Genomic DNA, 23,788 nt, shown 5'->3' with positions numbered 1-23,788 from the left:
CGTTTTTTTTTGGTAAGATGTGGCACACAGGCCTGTGGACTTACATGTGCTGTTACACTGACACATTAGTTAATTTCCCAGGAATATTTCACAAGCTTATGCGAAGCGGAAAAGAAGATTTGGGTTGTTCCACAAAGTTGCGTGAAAAGCTGTCTCGCTCGGGTCTTATTAATCTGGTACAGTGCTGCCGTGAGAAGCCAGTATGCTGTCAGAAAGAACTCTCATCCACGAATGTTCATGTAGCTATTTTGCATTGAACACACGAATTATATGCGCGCTCAAAAGTGTAAAGAACGAGAGACAACTATCGAAACTAGCAGTAATAACCCTAAAAGTCAACGTTGTCTATTTCTGAATTTCATATTTAAGAAGGATATCGTACATCAAAATCGATGTTCTAGCACTGCAAGATGTACCTGTCGATGGTACGAACACTCTTGCTCTTCTAGAGATGCGGCACTTGACGCGGTGGAGTGATAGCGGATCTTGGCTCTCAAGATGCAAATGTAAACATCAGCGCATCGGCACGTCGTACTGTTCACATGGCCAAAACGTACACTCGAAAAGCATGTCAGGGGTGGTGCAGTGGGAGAAAGAAGAAGACGGCGTTCCGAACGGTCGCTTTTCTCATGTTCTCCGCTTCAAAGGATTTATCGGCCCCTGGCCGAGGTGCTACTCAGGCTTCAGCCAGCAGCAATGACTACCGTGTTGTGTTACCCCGTCTTCCTACCGGTAAGCTGGTTGTGGACTCCGTTTTCCTGCATGCTGACTTAAGTGGTCGACCGTACCGAGCCCAAGACTTCAGAGACGCCCTTCGGACCGTTATTGACCTGAAGGAAATAAGTTCCATCGGACAATTTCAGATGTCGCACGTGTGGATGGTGACGTGCAAATCAGGGATGACAAAATCAAAGCTAGTCGCATGCGGGGAATTATCCGTAAAAGGTAGACGCTGTGTCGTCATTGATCCTGAGCCCACGGAAGTTAAAATGAAGCTTTTGTGGCTTCCTGAGCGTTTGGAAGAGCACCTACATTCGAGATGCGCTCCAGGCTTACGGGAAAGTCAAGTCTATTTCAGCAGAAAGCTGGAGAGTATCGGAGATGGAACAAATGCGTACGCTAAATCGGGACGTGGTGTTTAATCTTGCCGATGGAGTGAGCGTGGGGGACGTTCCACATCTACTACCTGTTTGTGGAGTGCAGAGTCTCGTATTAATTCCAGGCCGGCCCCCACTTTGTCTGCGCTGTAACAAGGTGGGGCACATTCGTCGAAACTGCAGAACCCCACGTTGTGAAACCTGCCGGCGCTTTGGTCACACAGCTGAAGAATGTGTCGTAACATACGCCGATAAGTTACGACACAGAACAAAGCCTCCGCATGAAAGCTTGCAAGAACACATAATGGACATTACGGAGGTTCTTGACGCGACGGGAGACGTTCCCTCTTCCGCGGAGACCCGCTGTGCCACTAAGGCCCCTCTGCCTGTTGAAGACAGTCACAATGCCATCGCCCGTGAATGCCAACTGCCCACTGCCAACTGCCAACAATGCCAACTGCCCGTGAATAAAGAAAGTAGCGAAGAGAAAGATGACCAACCGAAGCAACAACCCAAAGGAGCACCCGCTACCACGGAGCCAGCTGCTGCCCAGCAAGCGAATGAGGGAGCCGGAAATGACTCATCTGATGCACCCAAGCAACTCGACACGTGCACTGAGCCGGCAGAGGACAGCCGAAGTAACGCGGATACTTCAGTTCCGAAGCGCCGTGCGACCAACAGATCGGAATCAAGCACAGACAGCGAGACGACCAGTACCACAAGAAAAGCACGTCGCCGCAAAACATCGAAACACTCAGGAAAGTGCCGACGATCACGGTCCAGAAGGCCTGGTGGGGTTTCGGAGGGAGCCTCACCGTTGCCCTCTAGGACCGATCACATAGATCATTAGGTCCAAATACTTGGTAGTCACCATGGCCCTGTCCCAGCAACTTCAATTCGCAACCTTGAACGTACGAGGCCTTAGGTCTTTGCAGAAACAGGCGCAGCTTCGCCGGCTTTTGTCTAGGAAGCGCCTCGACTTCGTCGCCGTGCAGGAGACGAAGATTGAGAGTGACGACGAGACAGAAAGGGCTTTGCGACCTTTTCTGTCTGAGTATAATGTTTGCGTTTCACACGCTCTTGGTTTATCCGCGGGCTGTTTCCTGTTTCTGAAAAAGTGCCTACTTTATTCAGCTTTTAGTTATCATGTCGACACTGAAGGTCGATATATATGTTGTGATTTTGTGTTGCAGGCTGTGCCATGGCGCATAGTCAACGTCTATGCATTTAATGACGCTGCAAAACGAGCTCTTTTATTTGATACTGTGTCTAGTCTATTGGACTGTGATCGCTGCATTGTTTTAATGGGAGATTTCAATTGTGTATGCGATCCGAACGATCGAAGCGGCCATAACACTCAGCGGGACAGGAGCGGTGAAGTTTTGTCTAACATAATAGAAAATGCAGGGCTCGTTGATATAGGAGTGTCGGGACAGGGAGCTCGCTCTTATACAAGAATTCAAGGTCATTCCTACGCCCGCCTTGATCGGATTTATGTTTCTTCATCACTCCTCTCTCGAGGACTATCCTGCATTACTATCCCCGTTTCATTCTCTGATCATTGTATGGTTATTGCAAACATTGGTGAAAAATTTGTAACTAATTTCCGACCACAGTGGGCACTCTGGAAGCTTAACTCTGAGCTCCTAAATGATCGGGAATTTATTAATCGCGTGCGCATGGCTCTAACCAATTCTCTGTCTAGTGACTTGCCATTATTTGCTGCTTGGGAACTCTTTAAACAAGAGGTTCGTACAGTGGCTATAGAAATTGGATCGGTGAAATCATTCTATAGAAAGTATGAAGAAAAAACGCTTCTTAAGAGCCTATGTAGCCTTTATGAGATTGAATGCGAAATGCCAGGCACTTACATTGTTGACATAGAAAACATTAAATGTGAGTTACAAAAGTATGACGCACTGCGTTACAGAGGTGCGCGAATTCGATCTCGAAACATGCGCGCTCTGCAATCTGAGCAACCAACACGTCAAGCTTTACTTGACGAGCGACGTCACGGTATTTCCAAAGTAATTCCGGAAATATACTCCGAGGGTAGTCTTTTAACAAATACTCATGACATCATTTCTCAGTTCGAAATTTTCTACACTATGTTGTTTAGTGCCCCTCCGAATGATCACGATGCAAAAGTTTTAGAGAGTTTTGTATCTCTTGTAAAACCATTACAGGATGATGACTGTGCAGTCATCAGTGGTAGCCTTACGATTCAAGAAATTGAGCTAGCTATTGATCAGCTGCCTCTGTCGAAAACACCCGGCCCCGATGGACTTTCAAGTGAATTTTACACAGCTTTCAAATCAATTATCAGCCCCATATTATTGGATATTTTTATTACAAGTTTAGAAGTTGGCGCCCTTCCGCAGTCTTTTTGCAAAACCCACACAGTTTTAATTCCCAAAAGTTCAGATAAAGAGAAACTGCGTTCTGTTGAAGGCTATCGACCAATCACATTGTCAAACGTGGATTACAAAATTTTTGCGAAAGTTCTATCTAATAGATTGCAATTTGCGATGTCAATTCTAATTGGTTCCCATCAGACATGTGGAATCAGGGGCCGATCAATTCAAACCAACATACATATCGCCCGTACCCTTCTTCAATACTGTTATGGTTCCACTGAGCAGCTTGCAATGCTCCAGGTAGACCTTGCTAAAGCTTTTGATCGTGTGAGCCACTCCTATTTATTTTCTCTTTTGGAGCATGTCAATGTTGGCTCCATTGTGCTTAAAGGCGTTAGGCTTTGCTACACCTGTTGTACTACTCGTTTAATTATTAATGGCCAACTCTCCGAACCCATTTCTATTTGCTCATCAGTAAAACAAGGATGCCCGATGTCCCCACTACTATTCGCCCTTTACCTGGAACCGCTATGCTTAAGCGTAATTCAGTCGAGTAACATCCATGGCTTCAATATACTGGGTAATGAAGTTAAAGTCTTAGCTTACGCAGACGATCTAGCGTTCTTCTGCACGGATAAGTCCAGTGTTGAAAAAGTAGTATCGAAAATAGAAGAATTTGGCAGTGTATCAGGAGCGCGAATGAACTCCTCAAAAAGTTTAGGCTTATGGTTTGGCTCATGGTGCTATACACCAGAACAGTTTGCAGGCGTTAAGTGGACTGATGTCCCGCCAAAGTATCTTGGCGTGCCGCTAGACGCATATAAATTAAGCGCACACTATTGGAAAGAACGGGTTTCGGTACTGCAAAATTACGCCCAGACATTCGTTCCACAACGACTTTCTAGTTTTGGGAAAGCCGAAGCCTGCAATAAGTTCTTGGCAACAAAAATTTTCTATGTATTGCAAGTTATCCATTGTGCTAGGCTATACATCCAACGCTTTCACCGTATCTTTGCGACCTTCGTATGGTCTTCAACTTTTGAGCCCATGAGGCGAGACAACATTTTTAGGCCTGTTAGCGAAGGTGGGCTGGGCTTAGTACACCTTTATGTGCGGCAGATAGTGTCTCGTTTCTTCTTTTTTCGCGATACTTCCCATCCTGTAATTCGTTCATACATGCAAGTCACACTTGTTAATGCGTTACCTGATTTAGTTGTTTCTTCAAGTTTTTCTTCGCGCTTATGCTTGTGGGGGTTCATGCAAGAAGTTTACTTGGCGGTTCGTTTCCTGACAGTTCGGTTTTCCACTGAATACTTGTATTCTGTGTCGCGCAAAACGTTGTACAATGACTTACTATCCATGCTATTCCCTCCTCCACTTTACCGATCAATATACATTAAATTGCCAGGCCACGATGTGCTAAAGCGAGTTCGCAAAATGTATTTATCCCCTTGCTGCAAAACATTCTTTTATAAAGTTCATAGTGAAACCATACCGGTTAAAGCATGGCTACAAAAAAAGGGTATCTTTGTCTCTTCTGTTAACTGTCGCCTTTGTGATGTACCAGAGACAATTGAACATTGTTTTATTAGCTGCACCGACGCCATCCTTTTTTGGGATGTCCTCCAACGGACTTTAAAGAAAGACTTTGAGATTAACGCTCATACTGTGCGATACCTGCTGCCAACCTCTGATAATAGTGCACCTTTCGATATGTTTTTTGTCATGGGAATGCACAGTTTGTGGAAAACGCGAATGATGGACCGCAACGCCGAAACGGTTGTACCTACAAGGGCAAATTTCATCCAAATGACGCTACACCTAAAGCAGGTTTATGATGGACTCGGTGTGCAACCGGACTGGTACCCTATTTTGGTGAGGTGCTTATCCTTGCCACCCTTCTAAAGTGACACGAACGTTTCTACTCACAGTGTGAACGCTGCCTCTTCTGTGTGACTTTCATTGTGCCCTCCATTCTCTGACTATGCAGAACTGGTGAACGTCTAGTTGAATGCAACTATAATAAATACCATGAAAGAAAGAAAAAAAAAGTCAGGGGTGGTGCAGTGGTAAGATGCCGGGCTCGGAATCGTGAGGTCGCATGTTCGAATCCTAGGCGAAGATGGTTTTTTTTTATTTTTTTTTTACTTTTATGTTTTTCTTTTTTGTACTAACAAATTTACATAACCTTACGGACGTCTCTGTCAATTTTTTATTAAATATTGATCATGAACTACACAACTTTCTACTACAGGACGTCACACTACAGACAACAGAACTACAGACAACAGAACTACAGGCAACAGAACTACAGGCAACAGAACTACAGGCAACAGAACTACAGGCAACAGAACTACAGAAACAACGTCCCAAAATACGACAGACTCTTAAAATTTCCTGTTGTGTTTTTTAACTGGGAAGGTGTATATTTACGTGGCCATTTATAGCAGGTGCCTACATCTCGGCGCTGGCTTCTTCCGGTTTCGAAGCTGCCCGTTCAACTATATATATTATCTGTCTACATCCTATCGACGCAGTGCTGTGACATTATGGACATCGCATGTCTAACGGCCTCTTCCGAACGTAGTTCATTGCTTTCTTGTCGATTATTCTTTTTATGAGGGCCAGGCTTAACGCAAGTTTACGAGACTAACAGCGTACAAAATGGAGCCTGAGCGCTAACTTGAGAGAGGTTCACTGCATCACCCTCCAAGCCGATCATGCAGCTACGTAGCAACTGGTCAGTGTGTGTGAGAAGTTTTCTTCAATAATATGAATTTAAAGAAGAGCTTCTGCGCCTTTAGCGGAGTCGGCTACTCCTTCTCACAGAGTAAACAAAGCTGAAAAAAAAACACGAAGAGTACAGAAAAACACCGAAACGCAGTCAAATATCTGGAACAGGTTCCCCACACAACTAAAGGAAGGCGCAGAAGAGAATAAAAGGGCGCTCAGAGGCATACAGAGCAAACTCAGAGCAAACTTACTCTTAACATTCCCTTGAAATATACAGGCGTCTCAAACAAAATCATCCGTGATTACAACAGCGGAGACTATGGCAGTATTAACAAAGAACTTGAGACTTTTCTTTCTGGCACCTTTTTAGCTTCGTTTTGTGCTCGGTCAGTCAACGAAAACTGGCTTCTGTTTAAAGAAAAGCTGTGTGCTTTAGTGGAAACGTATATCCCCCAAATAAGAATAACAGGCGATAGACAGAACCCTTGGCTCACCAAGCACCTTCGACGGCTCAGAAACAAGAAGAAAAGGCTATACGCAACTGCAAAGCGTACAAACTCACCCGTGGTATGGGACAAATATAGCTCATTTTTGAAAGTTTACTGTTCATCTTTAAGAGAGGCTAAAGAAAAATACTACTCTCAAGATCTACCTTCACTACTTAAAAACAACCCCCGAAAATTCTGGCAGGTGATTTCACCCAATAGTGGCTCACATCACATTTCACTAAATGATAGGAATCAAGCTCCAATCAGTGCCAAGGAATGCCCAGTCGTCTTTAATGAATTTTTTTCATCCATATTCACAATAGAAGACCATTCTAATCTGCCGGAAGTCACTGATCTAGATTACCAGTACATGCAATCCATCGATGTAACAGAGGATGGTATCACAGGTCTCATAAATAACCTTAAGTTGACTACTTCTTCGGGTGTCGATAATATTAACTCAAAAATTTTAAAGAATACAGTTACGTTATCTAGCAAATTCTTATGCAATATATTCCGCCAGTCGTTGTCATCAGGCCAGCTTCCCTTAGACTGGAAAATTGCAAAAGTGATACCAGTTCACAAAAATGGTAGCAAGAATTCCCCAGAAAACTATCGGCCTATATCATTGACAAGTATTTGCTGCAAAATGCTTGAACATATCATTGCATCTCACATATATCATCATCTGGAATCAAATAATTTTTTCTTTATTAACCAACATGGGTTTAGGAAAGGTTTGTCATGTGAGACGCAGTTACTAGAATTCACTACAGACTTGCATTTTAACATGGACCATAATCTTCAAACAGATTGCTTTTTTCTCGACTTCTCCAAAGCCTTCGACCGTGTGGCTCACTGTCGTTTAATTTCCAAGTTATCCGTTCTCAAATTAGACTGCTTAACGCTCTCCTGGATTCGTAACTTCCTCACAAACCGTCAGCAATTTACAGTCGTTAATAATTTTACGTCACCCCTTGCATATGTCAGTTCCGGTGTACCGCAGGGTAGCGTACTAGGACCCTTGCTTTTTCTTATTTACATCAATGATCTGCCCAATAACATCTCATCCTGCATGCGTGTTTTCGCCGATGATTGTATAATATATCGACCCATTCGCAGCCTTGATGACCATCGCATTCTTCAAGAGGACCTTCATCTCGTTACCAAATGGTGTGAAGACTGGCAAATGAAACTTAACTCATCTAAATGCCAACTAATGACATTCACGCGAAAAACAACAACTCATAGGTTTTCCTATTATATCAACTCAAATATAGTATCTCAGGCATCAGCATATAAATATCTAGGCGTAAATCTTACACCGAGCCTTTCCTTGGCCTTTCACATTGCAACTATATGCGCAAACGCTTCCAAATCTCTTGGGTATATTCGCCGCAACTTGCGTAATTGCCCGTCTAACATCCGTAAATTAGCATTCGTATCATTTGTACGCCCTCAGCTCGAATTCGCGTCCCCTATATGGTCTCCCTACCATGAATACCTAATCCACATGTTAGAAGCCATCCAAAACCGAGCTAGTCGATTTATTTCCCGAAATTACAGCTACCAGTCAAGCATTACTCAAATAAAACTCGACCTTTCACTTCAATCACTGAGTAGCCGACGTGACATAGCCCTCCTGTCCTTGCTCCATAGATATGTTCACCAAGTCAAGCCGTCAAACTTGCCACTGGAACGCGCGTCTTGCACATCACGACGACTTTATAATGATTTAAGCCTCACTCGCATTTATGGCAACACTAACGCATTTAACTTCTCGGCTTTACCACGAGCGATTCGGTTATGGAATTCGCTTCCTAATAGCACTGTCGCTCAAATGAGCAATGACAAATTCAGACAACTACTAAACCTACAGTCTTCATCATAACAAATATATTCATGTGTACATATGTCATGTCATATAATACGTGACTTTCTTGTTATTGTGGTTTCAATTTTGTTTGCTTTATGTACTCGCGCAATGTACGTTATTTCGCGCAAGTGTTACATTGCCTTTTATGTTAGAGTGAATTGCCCTTTTCATTCCTTTTCCGATAACGCTTTGTATTGATTTAGCGTTTTTTTTAACACTGTTTGGAAGCATGTGATCATTACAAACATTTCTAGCTCACATTTTTTAGCGCTCATATATATGTTTTCTCTTGTCATTTGTTCAATGACGCCCCCCTTACTCAATGCTCCCCTTGGGGCCTGTAAGGTACTTTGAAATAAATAAATACGCAGTTCCGTAAACAAGTGCACAAGAGAGTCCGAAAACATGCACTCAAGTTGCGAGTTTTGCAGATGAGACGACTGATGTAGCATAACTTCGAGGTGGGAATAGCGCTTAATACACCAACTCCGATGACGGTAAATGGAAAACGACACGTTGCACTCTGTCGCGTGAGAACAGCTCACCGTATCGTTTTCTTTTTTCATGTGCCTTCATCTGTGTCCGTATTTTTAGCGCTGTTCTAGTCTTGAAAATCGACAATCAACTATATCCCATTTTATATCCAACTAAATAACACAGGGCAAAATACATAACTGCACACAACAAATTCAATCGCGACAAGTATGTGTGACCTGTGGTATTTAGAGCTTTTTTACAGTGGGCTCAGGCACAAACATTTAGTGTGAGCCTAAGATTCTTGTATTTCCCGAAACGAATGCGACAAGTGCTCCATTCTCTTGCTCCACTGTTAGCCATGGGCCAAGTTTTTTTGTTTCCTTCAGGGTAAGCGGTTGACGCTCTGATAACATTAAACGAGCCTTTGTTTTTTTTTCCTCGCAGCATTGTGTCGTGGCCTTTCGAGAAGTTTTTTTTTAACGAACACTAGATCGCTTTTATGTGAAGGTAACTGAAATGCCAAAATCCGCGAAAAAGAAAGGAAGAAAAAGAAGCACCCATTAATACTAGCAACATTCACCTTTTCTCGATATTGTGATTTGTACACTTTGCAACAACGCAATGAAACACTAACAAGTATTTTTTCAGTATCATGCACTTGACCTTCATTAGGGGGAGTAGGTGGCGCAGCTCACAAACGTAGACACAGAAAAAATAATCGATAAGAAAGAACAATACTGCTTTGTTGACAACTCATTATAATTTCGAATTTTTTAGGCGCACACTGTGCGCAACTGTGCGAGTCACGGGGCATGTAAAACGCGTTCAGGCCAGTTTCGTGCTTCCGCGGGCAACTTTTTACCGAGCGCAACATCACGCTTAACCCGCCTTGTCTAAGCCATATCTACGGTGCGAAAACCAATTTTTTTCTAGAAAGGCGCTGTGCCCGTTACTTCACAGCGAAATAAGGGCTACTGATCGTAAAAGTTGGAATAGAAAGCACTCGGCAGACACTGCCTTTTGGACGTCTTTAATATGTAACAGGATGGCACCCTGAGACTCCGAAGATGCGATTCAGTATGCTGCACTGCAAGTGCGTCTGCACCACTCTAGGGATGTGCGCCCTGCACAGTCTTCCTAATGCAGACTGCATTGCACAGGAAGTCGCAAAAATGGTGGGGCCGTAAACAGAGAATTACGAAAGGTTTCTTTTTGCCTGTGGTATTATATCTCTGCTTCAAGAAAATGCACTTTGGCTGTCCTTCAGCAAAGTTTACGTTAGGGAAGAAGGAAAAAAAAAAGAAGAAAAAAAAACACTTGCAGAGAACAGAGAAAGGAAGCGATTGCTACAAGGCCATTGAAAGCACATTTCAGAGGGAAACGTAAAAGAGTTACGGCCGACGAGAAAAGCAGCATTCCTCTGCCTTACCGATAGTTAAAGGTTTGGCGTAGTGGATACGAGCGTCTTTTTGTGTGCAAGTTAGTACTGTAGATGGGCTGTTCGCTCTGAGCTCTGACTGTACTTTGTCCCATTCTCTCCATATAAGAACTACAACTTCACGGGACCTTCGTACGCGGAAGACGGACAGAGGTCTACTTTCCCGTGTGCGCTTTCCCGTCTCCACACAGCCAGCTGTTGTCAGAGCATGCTATATTAGGCCCTTGCCGAGCCTGTATGTCTAGATTTCAAGCCGTCCAGAACATTACTTGCCTTTTTAAGAAGTACGAGTCTTGTATTTAGGCTCAGTAGACTTCACCCACTGTGTGTTTTGCCTCTTTCCTCTGTCGTCATCCTCACTCATGTTGTGTGTATTTCGCTTTCCCCAGCGTGGAGTAGCGGCGAGAGGAATGTGCCTCACGCCGGCCTCTCCACCTTTCATATTATTAAACTTAGATCACTCATTTACAAGTTCACATTTGCCTTTTCCCACTAGTCCGCCTTTATTTCAAACTTATTTCTAATTTATTGTAAAACAAATAATATGTGTATTGACACTTGTACTAGTTTATCTTCGTCGGGTGACCACGTTTCACTGCCTAACAAATGTTATCGCACAGCGCAGGACGAGCCTGCCTGTATCGGAAGTTTCACGAATGTTATCGACGGTTCTGTCCGCTGTCTGTTGTCACCGAACATTGAGTAATCTGATTTCATGATGGCGCGACGCGAACGGTGTAGAACTTTCTGGAAGACACGCGGGCACCAGCGATTACTCTGGAACGTTTGATGACTGATGTATAAAAGCCGGCACGATTGACCCGCTGATGAGATTTTCGACGATCACCGACTTTGTTCGCTGCTATCGCTGTGCTCTGCATGTAGCCTGTTCTGAGGGCACAGGAACGCCCAATAAAACGCTAGCTTCGCCCATTCACAGTTTTGCTGCGTTCTTCACCGTCACTATGAAATCGAGAATATGACGGAAGCCCGTCTGGTCGGGATGATGCGTGCAAGGGCATGTTTGCGGATCTTCAACACCTTTTGCGAGTTTTTCTCTGATATGATGTCTGACGTTGACCTCTCTAGACCACATTGGGCCGGCTTGACTGCAGGCCATTTTCGGGAATAAAGACCCATGCGTCGCAGCTGTGCGCGTCCCTGGCGCAGGAAGCAGCCCGAGAATTACTGCAACGCCTCAAGTTGACAGGTCTCTGTGACCATTGACCTCGCGCGCACCTTGATGTGTGCGCCCAAGAGGTGCGTTTTCTCTCCCCTATATCGTCTGTTGGCCCCTCACTTCCTTCCCCGAGTGCAAGTAGCAAACCCGACATGTGTCCCGTTAACCTCCCTGTCTTTACTTGCTTCTATATGGTTCTCAACAATGTCGATAGTTGTAAAGTATAAGTTGCCGCCATGATGCGGCGACGCAGTTTCCTACGTTCACTCTCGTTTCACTCAGAAAATCTTAAGCCAGCATTATTACAGAGCAAGAAAAAAGGACAAGTACAGGAGAAGGAGGAAATGGCTATTGGAAAAGTATAAACGCCACCCACCCTCCTTCCTTCTTTCTCACGCAGTGGTGAACTCCCCAACCACCAGGGCTATGTGAGGAAGGGCAAGGGAAACAGAGAAATATAAATGATACGAGGGGGCAGAAAGGAAAGCTTGTTTGAAGGATTGAATCCAACAGTAGAAGAAAAAGCAAATAAGCACTAGGAAAGAATCAATGAAAGATAGCAAGGAAATGCATACAACAGTAGTAGAAGAAGAAACCGAAGAGCGAAATAGACAGTCCTGAGGAAGACATAATCACTATCTATCTTGGCAAATCATCGCCGGAGTGCTCGCACGGAGGGCGCTATCACACTCACTGTCGCTTCCACGCAATTTTTCTCAGCATCGTTGCTCAGTATCTCGCGTTTCTAAGCTGCGGACCTAATGGAGTTTCCAAGCTAAAGCGCGAGCTGACTTTTCGCATTCATTTCGCACAAGGGTGGGCCTCCTCGCAGACGAAGCTCGCTCCTGTGGGCAAATTTGGGCCTCGAACGGCGTGAAAGGACTGGATGTTCCGGTTTCTGCCCGTGATGATGCCTGCCGCCAAACATTCGCTTGGTCTCGTTGCACACAAACCAAGAATATTTGCAGAGAAACAAAGTATTTTCGTAATCACAAGAAAATTTCCGAAATATTTCTATTTTTGCTTTGTCAGAAGACGAAAGGAAATTTAGAACGACCTGTACTCCATAGTTGCACGTTTGGCTTGTTCGTATATCGTGCTAAAAACTTTTGGCGTAGCAACGCGCGTGTTTACTTGTACATATATGTGTCACTCATTTCGTCTTCTGCTTGGTTCGATAGGCCAAAGAACGATACTCCATAGCTTTAGCGCTATAGAGTGAGAATTAAATATATTGAACTATATCTCCTTGCGCTTAATATTTGTTCTCTCACCGCGTACGAGCGCGAAAAACAAAGAGTGACAGAGGAGACGCTTGGCATTACTTAAATGAATCGTAATACCTCAATATGACGTAAAAATTGTGCAATGCGACAAAAAAGATGCAGTTCCATGCACGCACACGTACGCACACACTTTACCAGACAATGAAAGTCTGGTCTGGAAGATTATAGATCATCCGTCTTAATCACTTTGCTTTTTTCCTACGCCACGACGCCTCATGTAACGAAAAATGAAAGCAAGAGCCATCGAAGCGCACGGCGGCTGCATTCTTGCGGACGCTGCCAATTCAGCAATACCTCTACATTGGATGTCTCTTCGCATTGTGAAAGACGTCAAGGTCACAAAGAAGCAGCCGTGCAGTATCTTTATCGATGCCAGAAATAGAAGTAACTGTACGCCATCTCATTGTTTCTTGGAAACGCAACGCCAAGGAACGCGAGGGTGAGAGAGAAAGGGCCAGGCAGACAGCGTGGTATCCACATTCTCCGCCTATGTACGACGGTGAGGGCCTGCCTAACCTTAATATCACCGTTCAACACAGACCCGTTGAGTAGCATGAACTACATGTTTCTGTTTTTTTGTTTTTTTCTGGAGGTCGCAGTCGGAATTCATCGCTGACAGCAGCCCAGTAAGTGTAGCTGGATTCGTCAGCGCCAGACGCGTAGTTGGATATTATAGCTGGAACGCGTGGCTGAATCTGCAGCTAGATGCCAGCGTAGCTTGGCCAGGCCATTAAGATTATCCATACCATGTAGCTGCTTTACTTGAGCCAACCTTGAGTACAATTCTGAAGCTAGCCACGTCAGGGTTTTCGCCAGTGGATTACTGTGGTCGTGTTAGGAATTCCTCATTAACGTCGCAAAGCCATACATTTTTTCTCGTAAATTAGAAAGTAGGGGCGGTGCGAGCATTCGGCTCGTTTATTCAGCACTTTTTCTTCGTTAAATGGGCGAAACACAATTTAACCTGCTCTTATAGCTGTTCCGAGAAAGTGCAAGACGGCCGTAAAAACCGTTTCGGAAGATGCGAGCAAAAGAAGTTCTCTCTTTTTTCTGTTCTTTCCATAGACACACAGCATGATAACATGCTATTTTGCTTCCATTACGATTTGGTCAACACTCATCACCGCACGAATAAGAGTAACGGAGGAACAGTTCGACGGGTGACGATTCAAATGTAATAAAACGAAATATTGGCAAGTACCCGTTTTCCTCGCTAAAGAATGAGCCCCGTGGGTGTTATCACTTGGAGATAATTGCCCGTACGTGTCGCACGTAAAGAACAAAAAGAATTAAGCGAGGGCCCTTTTCGTATGTAGCTTGATATGGCTCCCCCAATTAGGGGGGACCATATGAATGTCACCCACTTTTTTTCTTGACCAGCTGCTCTGTAGAGAAAGGGCGGACAGAGGAAGGGGCGGCTATTCGAAAATATTAGTCGAAAAAAAAAGCTATAAACAACGACATTATAATAAGACAGATACAAACTGTAAAGATATGCTGGGGACTTCAGCCTGATTGATCGTCTGGCATGCTACTCTAGGCGCTAGGTGATAATTAGGATGTACACAGTGGCCACATAAACGCGCAAAATGATAATGAAATTTCAGAACAAGTCTATCACGAGGTAGCAGAACACTCACAAGGTAAGTCCTTGGCTCATGTGGACAATATAGCAAAATAAAGAAAAAAAAGAAACGATAGTATAAGAGTACAAGAACACAAGAATGATCAGGTTATGGGGACATAAAGACAAATGAAAGTGCGCGTAGGCTGCTTCTCCCAGATAATTAAGAGTGTTGAGTGACTAAGAGAATTGACTGACAAGTAATTGAGAAAATAGTGTCTCTGCCCACGATAAAATGCTGTAACGCTTTGAGACCTGGCCTCCGTATGTTCGAGAGAGGTGGAGTGTTGCTTACTGCAGGTGCACCTAGCCCTGCAAAAGTAGCCGGTGATTGCTCCGCCTGAGCACCGCTTATCAATTGCGGTAGAGCCCCGAAGCCCGTCGCAATACATCTGGAAGCACACGCCATTTATTATTAGCGCAAGGAAGGATTATTAGCGGGAACGCATTTAAACCGCGGTACAACAGACTGCCCAGCATTCAATCCACTTCGTCCTGCTGTCCCACGCTCACGGCTTATTGTGCACACTCTAGATCCGCATCACAGTCGCGACCATAGCCTGAGCACTTTCCGCACAGGGATAGGATGGCTGTCTAAAGCGTTCGGACGGCTGCGAAGGACCCCTCACTGCTGGTCATGTTGTGGGCACTCGATGAGACAATGCTCAGCAGCAGCTCAGTTCACTGCGCCGCAGTGCATGCGCTCACATGATGTCGTTGTCCTTACGCCAAGCAAGAGGTCGGGTGTGCGGGTTACCTCGTGAGAAGTGTAGGAGCGCGCCTTTAGCTATTATATGGCGGAGCACAAGTAGCGGAAAGAAGTTTTAAGTGCAGAATGAATACAATATTGAGGTTAAGTTTGCGATTAGTTTCATATTCTCATTGCTGGAAAAGGGAAATCAAAGCGGAAGAAAAGACAACTTGTCACCGGTCGAAGCCGAACACGCAAGCACCGCATGCAATGTGCCTCGCTGTACGGAGCTGAGATACAGCGACTCTGTTAGATGTTTTAAAACCAGCCCTGACAGCGCTGGCTAGTGCCACTCACGATCATGGCGGAAGATGTGGGACACCTTTTCTAGTGCAGGTTGTCACGTGGCCTGTGAACGAGCACAGCCATCTCTCTATTTAATTAATGAGCGATGAAACCCAGGGGAACCAGGGAAACCGAGGAGTTTTAGTAACAACTATATTCAGCCAACGTCGTCGTAGCGTCATACGTAGAGCATCGCACGCGTCATCGGAGCTTGCAAGTGTCGCTTCCACCTGCGGTGTGTCCCCCTTTCATTTACCTTTTTAATGCTGCGATAGTTTTTTGAGATATATGCCTTTAACTCTTCCTACTGCAAGCTCGTTAAAAGGAGCATTGTTAATCTGTACTTTGGCAATGCACTTGAGAAATATTGTGACCATTGCACAATGAAAAGATTCATCTGTCGAGCTACTCACCTCTCAGATTCACGTTCTAGTGTCTGAATCTCAGTTCCCTATTACTAAGTTGTTTTCGTGTCGTCGCGCCGACACTCCTAGCTGTCACAGAAAATGAACGCGATAGGTTGGTTGTTGTACGATACCTACGCAAGATTTCACACGACTTGAAAAAGCTGGAAGAACGCGCCAATTTCCAGGTTGCTGTTTCTGTTCACTGCAGATTAGATAAACTATATAAGACTCAGTAACTCTGCTACTGACAGCCGGGCGCGCTGTAGCAAGCGTCATAGAACGTGCTTTGCAAATTGCAGAGAATGTGTCGTCTATCAGATTCCACTTTGATGCGTTAAGCTCTATGTAGGCCAGATGGGACTCCGTCTGAATGGCAGATTAAGAAAACATAGAAACATTGTGGAGAAAGGACATGATGACTAATTAGCTCTACATTGTAGCTCGCGTAGTTGTGAACCGTTCTTTCAAAAACAAAGTATTTGGCGTGTCTGGACCCAGAAATGAAATCACGGCTGATTACAGAAGGAGCAGCAATGGCAAGCCTAAATGTCGAGTGTGTGAGCATGCCTTCAATTACTTTGTCAAGGAAATAACTCATCTCAACGCGATTTATTGCGTGCACGGCAATTTGGCTACGCATGAGCGAGATTTACATGCCTATAAATATGTGCACCCCCTTTTTAATAAAGCATTTGTCGAAGTTAGCGCTTGTGTGTGTTCACTCGCTCGTCCTTGTCGTTAGGGCGCTTAACAAATTGTTAGGTATGTCTTACCAGCAAGGCCATACGTCAGCGCTTCATTATAATGAAGATTTTCATAATGTGACACACATCCAGTAGGTTGGATTGGCCGAGAAGCGGGGGTCCATATCGTGCCAAGGCCAACTATAGCTGCTTGAGATGGTCGCCGCGAGTTGATGATTATGATTCCCATACTATATGACACACACCCACAACGGGGGACGGGTCAAGAGCGGCTGAAACATTTAAAATAAATAAACGGAAATGAATATTTAGAAGCCTATATGAGCCTTCTCACGTTGCGTAGCCCTGGTACGCGAGAGGACATGCATCGCAGTTTTTCTTTACGCCAAGGACGCGGGAACCAAATGGGTAAATTTATAGCGTCTCATTAACCGCTTCGGGAAAGCTTCGTTTCACATAGGTTGCAACATGTGCGCAGGATCTGCATAACTTTGATACCTGTTTATTGCTGCATATAGGATGTTTATTGCTGCATATAGGCGCACGGCCTGAATGTTTTTATTTTTAATGCATGTTCGCTCGCAGTTTCTAATCGCATTGATGGTGTGGGTGCGAGTGAGGAATGTGTGGAGACGTGCGCTCGGCGAAGATCTGTGGCGACACCTCTGGAATTCTTGAGTTATCGCGTGAGCCACTGCGTGTCACGTCACTCTCCCCTCGGCTGGTTTGGGCGCTTGTCCTGGTTTTTGTCCTTTGGGTGGTTTATATAAGATTGCAATATAAGCCATTGGTAATCATTGTCACTGTTATCAACATGGAAAGCTGTCACGAACACAGAATGGAATCGCCGGGGATTCTAAGCGGGTAACGCAGTCTTTGACATTGATTATCAATAATGTCTACCGCATTTCCTACTCCATTTCTGTCGGAGGCTGCTGTATAAGAAGCAGCATCTTGAAACTCACGTAATCAATGAAAGACTTGACGCCCACTGTAAAGCAGATGCTCATTTTCTCCGCTTTAGACAATTTGTAAAATTAAACAATTGCGACGCCAATTTATGTTGCAGAGAAACAGTGTTGGAAACGCGATCTTTAGTTGTTGGTTATAACAGTGCGATTTTTTTCAGTTTCTCTCAATAAATTTCATTTTGGTCGGTTTCATGGCATAATTTATCAATTAACTTTCAAGTGTGCTCGCAAGTAGTGTCTTTTTCTTCCCTTCTTTGTCTATTTTTTACGCTTTTATATGTCTTTCCTCTTGTGCAGGGTAGCAAACCGGAGGAGCGTCTGGTTAACCTCACTGCCTCTTCCTGCTTCTCTATCTCTCTTTGAGAGGCACGACTGAATGCCAAGTGTTTATGCACTACTGTCACCGGCCTAGTAAAAAAATACACCTCAGACGTAATGAAAAGTTGCAATATCCTCTCGCCCTTTCCCAGTGCAGGTTCGCCAACGGCGCTCAGTCCAGGTTAAGCTCACTGGCTTTCATTCAACTTTTTCTCTTTCGGTCTTCTGAGCAGTCACTAATGTCTCTTTGCTTGTTTTAGGTGCAAGTATTTCCTTCACGGGGGCACAGCGGTTGCGTATTTTTAGCTTTTGGTCCACATACGTTAGTATACAGAATCCGAGGACAAGCCCTCACTCTCGATGCGCACATCAGCGGAGGGATGTAAGGCACGGTCCAACCTTTTTCGCAACGTGAACAAGGAGTTCGTACAGGTCTGGAAACGTCATAAACTTTGCTATATTTGTTACTGTGGCTAGTGTTCCTTCATCTCGAAGAAAAAGAGAGGTACTTACTTACACACTGCCGATTTGCTCAGGTGTCGATTTATTTGTTTTACGTTTATTTCACGAGCCACTAATATTCCCACAACCATCCTATTACTCTGTTGTTGTTGTTTTGCACAAAAAAAAAGAAGTTGGGCCGCGTAGCGCTACGCTCTGCGATGCCCAGGTTCGTTGCCAGCAGCGACACAGCCCTGGCGGGTGTCGTCGACCCGGTGCGGTCGATGTCATCCATCTAACGGCTGCCTCAGGTCGTCAATAAAAGAAGACAACACGCGTTAGACGGCGTACGATACTGATTTTCTTGCTTTCTTTATAGCTATTGGCTTCTCTGTGCATTGACATTCCATTAGTTGGATTGCTCAGGCGAACGCTGCCGCTTTTCGTTACCATCGTGCGCAATTGTGCAATGTGGATTTGTATGCGCTTCCCTTTTTTATTAGGTCACTCCATTCTTGGAATGTTAATGCGTTTGCCCTACGATTCGTTTACAATGTACGTTGCACAGCCGAGCATTTGTTGGTCCGCAACAGTTTGAAATCACAAGTGTAAGAATTAAGAAGATCAGCGCAAAGAAAAAGAAGAAGAGATCAAATGAAAAGCTATTTCCTGGGTAATGGTCGCCCCAAGGCCTCGAACAGTCACCGGCTCAAAACGTCAGGACAGGGTCGGGTCACTACTTTTGTACAGAGCACGCCACTTTTTCTTCTTCTTTATTGATATTATTAATATGTTGTTGCCGCCCACATGCACTGCTTACCCACTTGGTGATGCCTACGCCGGTGAATGTTGTTTGCGTGACTAACCAGCCCCTTTTGCAAGCGCCAACAATTACGGGCAATTCTTTGTCCTCTTCGCCGTACAACGAAGTTTTCATCTCAGTGATCCGCGTAAAACCAAGAAAGATTGCTCTGTACGAAATTTATATAGCATACAAATTTTATTGCATTTCTATAAAGACGTTATCTCTCGTTTTTAAAAAAAGAAATTTATCCGCTTGCCTCTCAAATACCTCACGTCTGCTTTAAGGCGATGTCCGTCCTTCGAACTTATGTTCAATAAATTTTCGAGCAATAACTATGCGACTTATTATTTCTTCAGTGTTTTCGTGCCACCGAGGGACATTACACCACCTCAATTCACGACGCAGAGAACATTTCGGGAGCCGCCCTCGCTAAATAAGTTAGAGCAGGCTATATGTACAGGATATAATTTTTCTGGGGCCAAGCGCGCACGTCGTTGTAAAGTTTTACCACTCTCGTATGTCGCGGAGCAAGTCTCAATCATGCGTGCCGAGCCTATACACGTATACAGGCTCGTCTCCGTGTCGTCGCACTTTATACCTTCATAAGCCTCGCCTGATTGGCTCCATGAAACGAGGTTACAGCCTCGACAAAGTCGCCCACCGCCACCGTCGTTCCGAACCGGCGAGTCGGGTGCGGACTCGCCGTTGGCTTGCTAACAAGGCGGCGCGGGACCCCGGATGCCGAAGTGCTTCGTTACGGGCAATGCCGCAGCCAGCGTCATTTCCGCGGGCAATAAGGAAAAAAAAAAGAAGGCTCGGGATATTGCGTCCCGCGCTTCTTTGTCCTTTCCCGAGGGATGTGGTGAAATGGAACTGCTCAGTATGATCGACGCGAGGGAGATTTGTAAGCGCCGCGCCGTCGTGTTGCGTTTTATACACTCTGTCGGACGCGTGACCGAGGTCTGTGCTATAGGCTCCGTTGCGGGCCTACGGAGCTACGTACTCGGAATGCCGGGGGGAAATTTGGTGCTAGAAGCCTACGTGATCAGATGGTGCGGCGGTATAAAAAGCCACGCTGGAACGGTGGGCTGGCACGCGGATTTGTGTCGCCTCCTTTCTCTGGCATGCCGGGAGGCCCTTGTATCTTCTCGTATTAGCCTGGTGGCTTTGTAGCTGCTATGTCATGATGTATTAGTTGCGCGACAACGATTAGTACTGTTCAACATCCGGGTGCTATAGATGGGCTGTACAGAAACAGGTTGAAGAAAAATAATTGGCTTATCTATAAGAAACAGCTAACTAAGTACGACTGCTGTTTCTCAAGTACCACTCTCACATGACTACACAAATTCTCCGAACTGTCGTAATCTCGTTATGGGTGGTATTTTCCATGACATAATAAATGAGTTGCAAACTTTAAAAGCATAAGAGACGTAACGAAGCCCTACAAGGTGAGTGCATGAAAAATAAATAGCCGTACAATAAAAAAGAAAGGAAAAAGACTCCACAGTATGTACAGCACACAATTCAAAACATGGTTGAGTGCGCAACAAAAGACAGATACTTCAGTAATTCCAAAGAAAGCTAGGGGTGTTATAATTATCTGGCTCCAACAGCGCATCAGCGAGAACCGACACAGAGCCGGTGACTGTTCAGTCTAAAGTAATAATTTCTCCTCCAAACTTCTAAGGCCACAAAGCTCTTCCTTACAACAGAGTTCTAGGCCACGCAGAGAAGCTCGTGTTTTACCCCTGTAACTTAAGGAAGCTGTAGCGATTGAGTACAATTTCTGCAATAATTTCCCATAACCACGAAGAGACAGCAACATATTTGTACTCGCCATTCATAACTTCGCAATGGGAAAGCGAAAAACAACGAGATGATGAGGCACAGGCAGCAACACCTATCAATACAGGGAAAAAAAAAAGGGGGGGGGGTTAGATGAATAAAAAGGCGCTGATTTCTATTATCGGAAAGAATTTAATCAACGGCTCATACGTATACGGGCCACTTTGGTGTATACGACATGCATGCTTCGTGAATACTGGTCCTGCTTCACGCACCAACGCGGTTACGCATTCGTAACCTGCCCTACAAGCTTCAGGCATGACGGAGGACGCGATGTGTTGAGAAACGTGCCGTGTAAAGGTTGTTCCAGCTAAAAACGAGAAGTGAAGGACAAACATAAGCGGCGACAGGCAGCAACACCCATCGATACGGGGGAGTTGGTGGGGTAGGTTCGTCGCCTACGCACGCGGAATAACGACGACCACGCACAGCAGCGTTATCAGGCCGGGGTGCGTTGATGGCCAAGTCACGCAAAACACCACAACCGTTTGGTTTTGCGGCGCAGGGCGGCCCAACAAGCCTTGCGTCCCGATAAGGCGACACCGCCAATGCCTGCTGGCCATCCCAAATCACGCCCTATATGGGCGCGCATCATGATCTGTTTCTTGTCGGCGTCCGAATACGCTGTTGGTCGAGGTTGCTTCGCCTCCTTTTATGCACCGCGACGCTCGTGCCGAGGTCGTTATGCAGCGGGCGCGTACCTCGCCATGCATGTGGTATTTGTCAGTGTTTCTTTTCTCATCTGCTTGAACGCTGTAAGCAGGGCTAGCGTGGTATTGCTGAAAGAGTTGCCAGGAGGCGTTGGTTCGCGTCAGTGAGTGACTGACTGATTTGCTGACCCGTAACGTTGAATAGCTGCATCTAGCTATTAGAGATGTCGTATTATGGATGCATCTGGTATCATTTAGCATGCGACTTACCCAATGTACACACACAGAGAGAGAGACAAATTGAACAAAAAGAACAAAGGTATGGAGGTCAACCAGACGAGCGACCGATTTGCTACCCTACAATGGGGCTGAGAGAAAGGGGAATGGTAGAGTTAGAGGGAGAAAGGGAGCATTGCGTGCGCGCACAAGAAGACTAAAAACGATCGTTGAGGCCCGCCCACTTAAGAAACTGCAACAATAGCTTACGAATATCTTTCTGCCGGATATGGCCAGGGTCAAAGGATTTTCATTTCAGATAGAGAGAAGAAAGGATGCATTGAAAGGCTACGAGGTTAATCAGATGTAGTTCCGGTTGGCTATCCCGCTCAGGGGAAGGAGTAGGGGGATAAAAAGAAAGAGAGCGGAAGAAGAGAGAGACAGAGAAACGAGCACAAAGAAAGAAAAGAAAACCGCGTACACTATACATAGAGCGGTAGCAGGTGGCACTCATCAAGTCCGTGCATCCTGAAGACTCGTAGAACGTTGCAAAAAAACGCGGGTAGCCACCGATAATGTGTTTGAGCGCCTCACCACAGCTGCGTGGGTCGCACGTCGGTCTGTCGGTCTGTTCCTCTCGTCGTAACCCGCGGGGTAGATGTATCTCTATACACAATGAACGGAAACGACACAAGGTGAAAATGCTAGAGTTCCGCAGAGGTGACGTACGTTCATGGGTCATCGACCGCAGCCCAGCGCAGCGTCAGTGCGTGAAAGCGGTATCAAAACATGTTTATCGCTTTCGTGTGCAGATCGGGTGGCTTCATCGGTGTGAACATTCTCGCTGATATTGCAGTGACCCGGAAAGAAGCCCTTGAAAGATTGTGTTATGTTCATTGCCATGGCTGCGACGATATGTCTATCGGATTTCTGAGGCCACTTGTTTACTACGCACATGGCACATTGCGTTTTGTCTACATTGAAGGGCTGCCTTGAAATTGCAGAAATCTGTTCGTTGTTGCGGTGGCTTCTGATCAGTGAAACTAAGTGAATAACGGAGTGCAGAAAGCTCTGCATCTGTGGATGTGGTCACACATTATGTATTCAGCTTGATTTTTTCTGATTTTGTCGGAATGATGAATGCAGCACCGAAGGTGTTGAGTTTTCCTGTACTATATGTGTAGACATGTGTACCGCATTTTGTGGGCACTGTAAAGGTATTCCAAGGTTGCTTAGAACTTGCAACGGTGCTCCAGCTCTTTGCCAATCGTACTTGCGACTGGTTGTCCATGGACCAAGTATCTTTTTTTTTAGAGTGAATGGTCTCCTGTCTAGAAGCAACACATTTGATTTTCATGCCCTTCATTATGGATCGTGTTTACTGCACTCGAGGAGGTGATGATGCACATCTTCGTCTAGATAACCACAAAACACTGCGCACTAGAGGCACGCTTTATCATGTATAATAAACGTTGCGTACATGCAGTACCAAGCCGCAGGCGGTTCAGCAATTTTTCAAATTTTCTGTTTTTGACTTTCCCGAATTGATAGGTGTATAGAAGGGTCTATAAAGTATAACTCCGAGTGCTTAGATTGCTGATCAAACTAGGTAGTTTTGCTGAGACGACAGGGCATCTGCCTCAGGAGCAGACTGAAATTCACTACGCAAAAGGGGAAGATTGATTGTCTCTGTGGTATTGTGCGCCTGATTCACAGCTGCGCCCACTGCACTACTACCAGGAATATTTTGCGCGTTCTTTTCGCATGTTATGAAACGCAAAGCGCATAGTATTGCCAACAGTTCTGCCACGGTGGAAGATGTCTCTCGGGATAATT

General features: G+C 45.2%; 2 protein-coding genes across 18 annotated transcripts in view; one reads left to right on the top strand and one right to left on the bottom strand.

Moving 5' to 3' along the window:
- Nucleotides 1–23,788, top strand: part of LOC135914317 (guanylate cyclase soluble subunit beta-1-like) — a 969,460-nt gene that overhangs the window by 292,125 nt on the left and 653,547 nt on the right. The gene's annotated exons all lie outside the window — the stretch shown is intronic.
- LOC135914316 (guanylate cyclase soluble subunit beta-1-like) overlaps nucleotides 1–23,788 on the bottom strand; it is a 219,282-nt gene that overhangs the window by 133,497 nt on the left and 61,997 nt on the right. Inside the window, exon 1 of one of the 2 annotated variants that reach the window (XM_070535555.1) lies at nucleotides 22,547–22,577. The exons of the other annotated variant lie outside the window; for it this stretch is intronic. The gene's annotated coding sequence lies outside the window, so the exon portion shown is untranslated. Of the gene's footprint in view, nucleotides 1–22,546; nucleotides 22,578–23,788 lie in introns of those variants that run through there. 2 annotated transcript variants of the gene reach the window in all.

The sequence above is a fragment of the Dermacentor albipictus genome, chromosome 3 (genome assembly GCF_038994185.2).
Source record: "Dermacentor albipictus isolate Rhodes 1998 colony chromosome 3, USDA_Dalb.pri_finalv2, whole genome shotgun sequence".
NCBI classification, from domain to species: domain Eukaryota; kingdom Metazoa; phylum Arthropoda; class Arachnida; order Ixodida; family Ixodidae; genus Dermacentor; species Dermacentor albipictus.
This window is presented reverse-complemented; position numbering and strand designations above follow the sequence as displayed.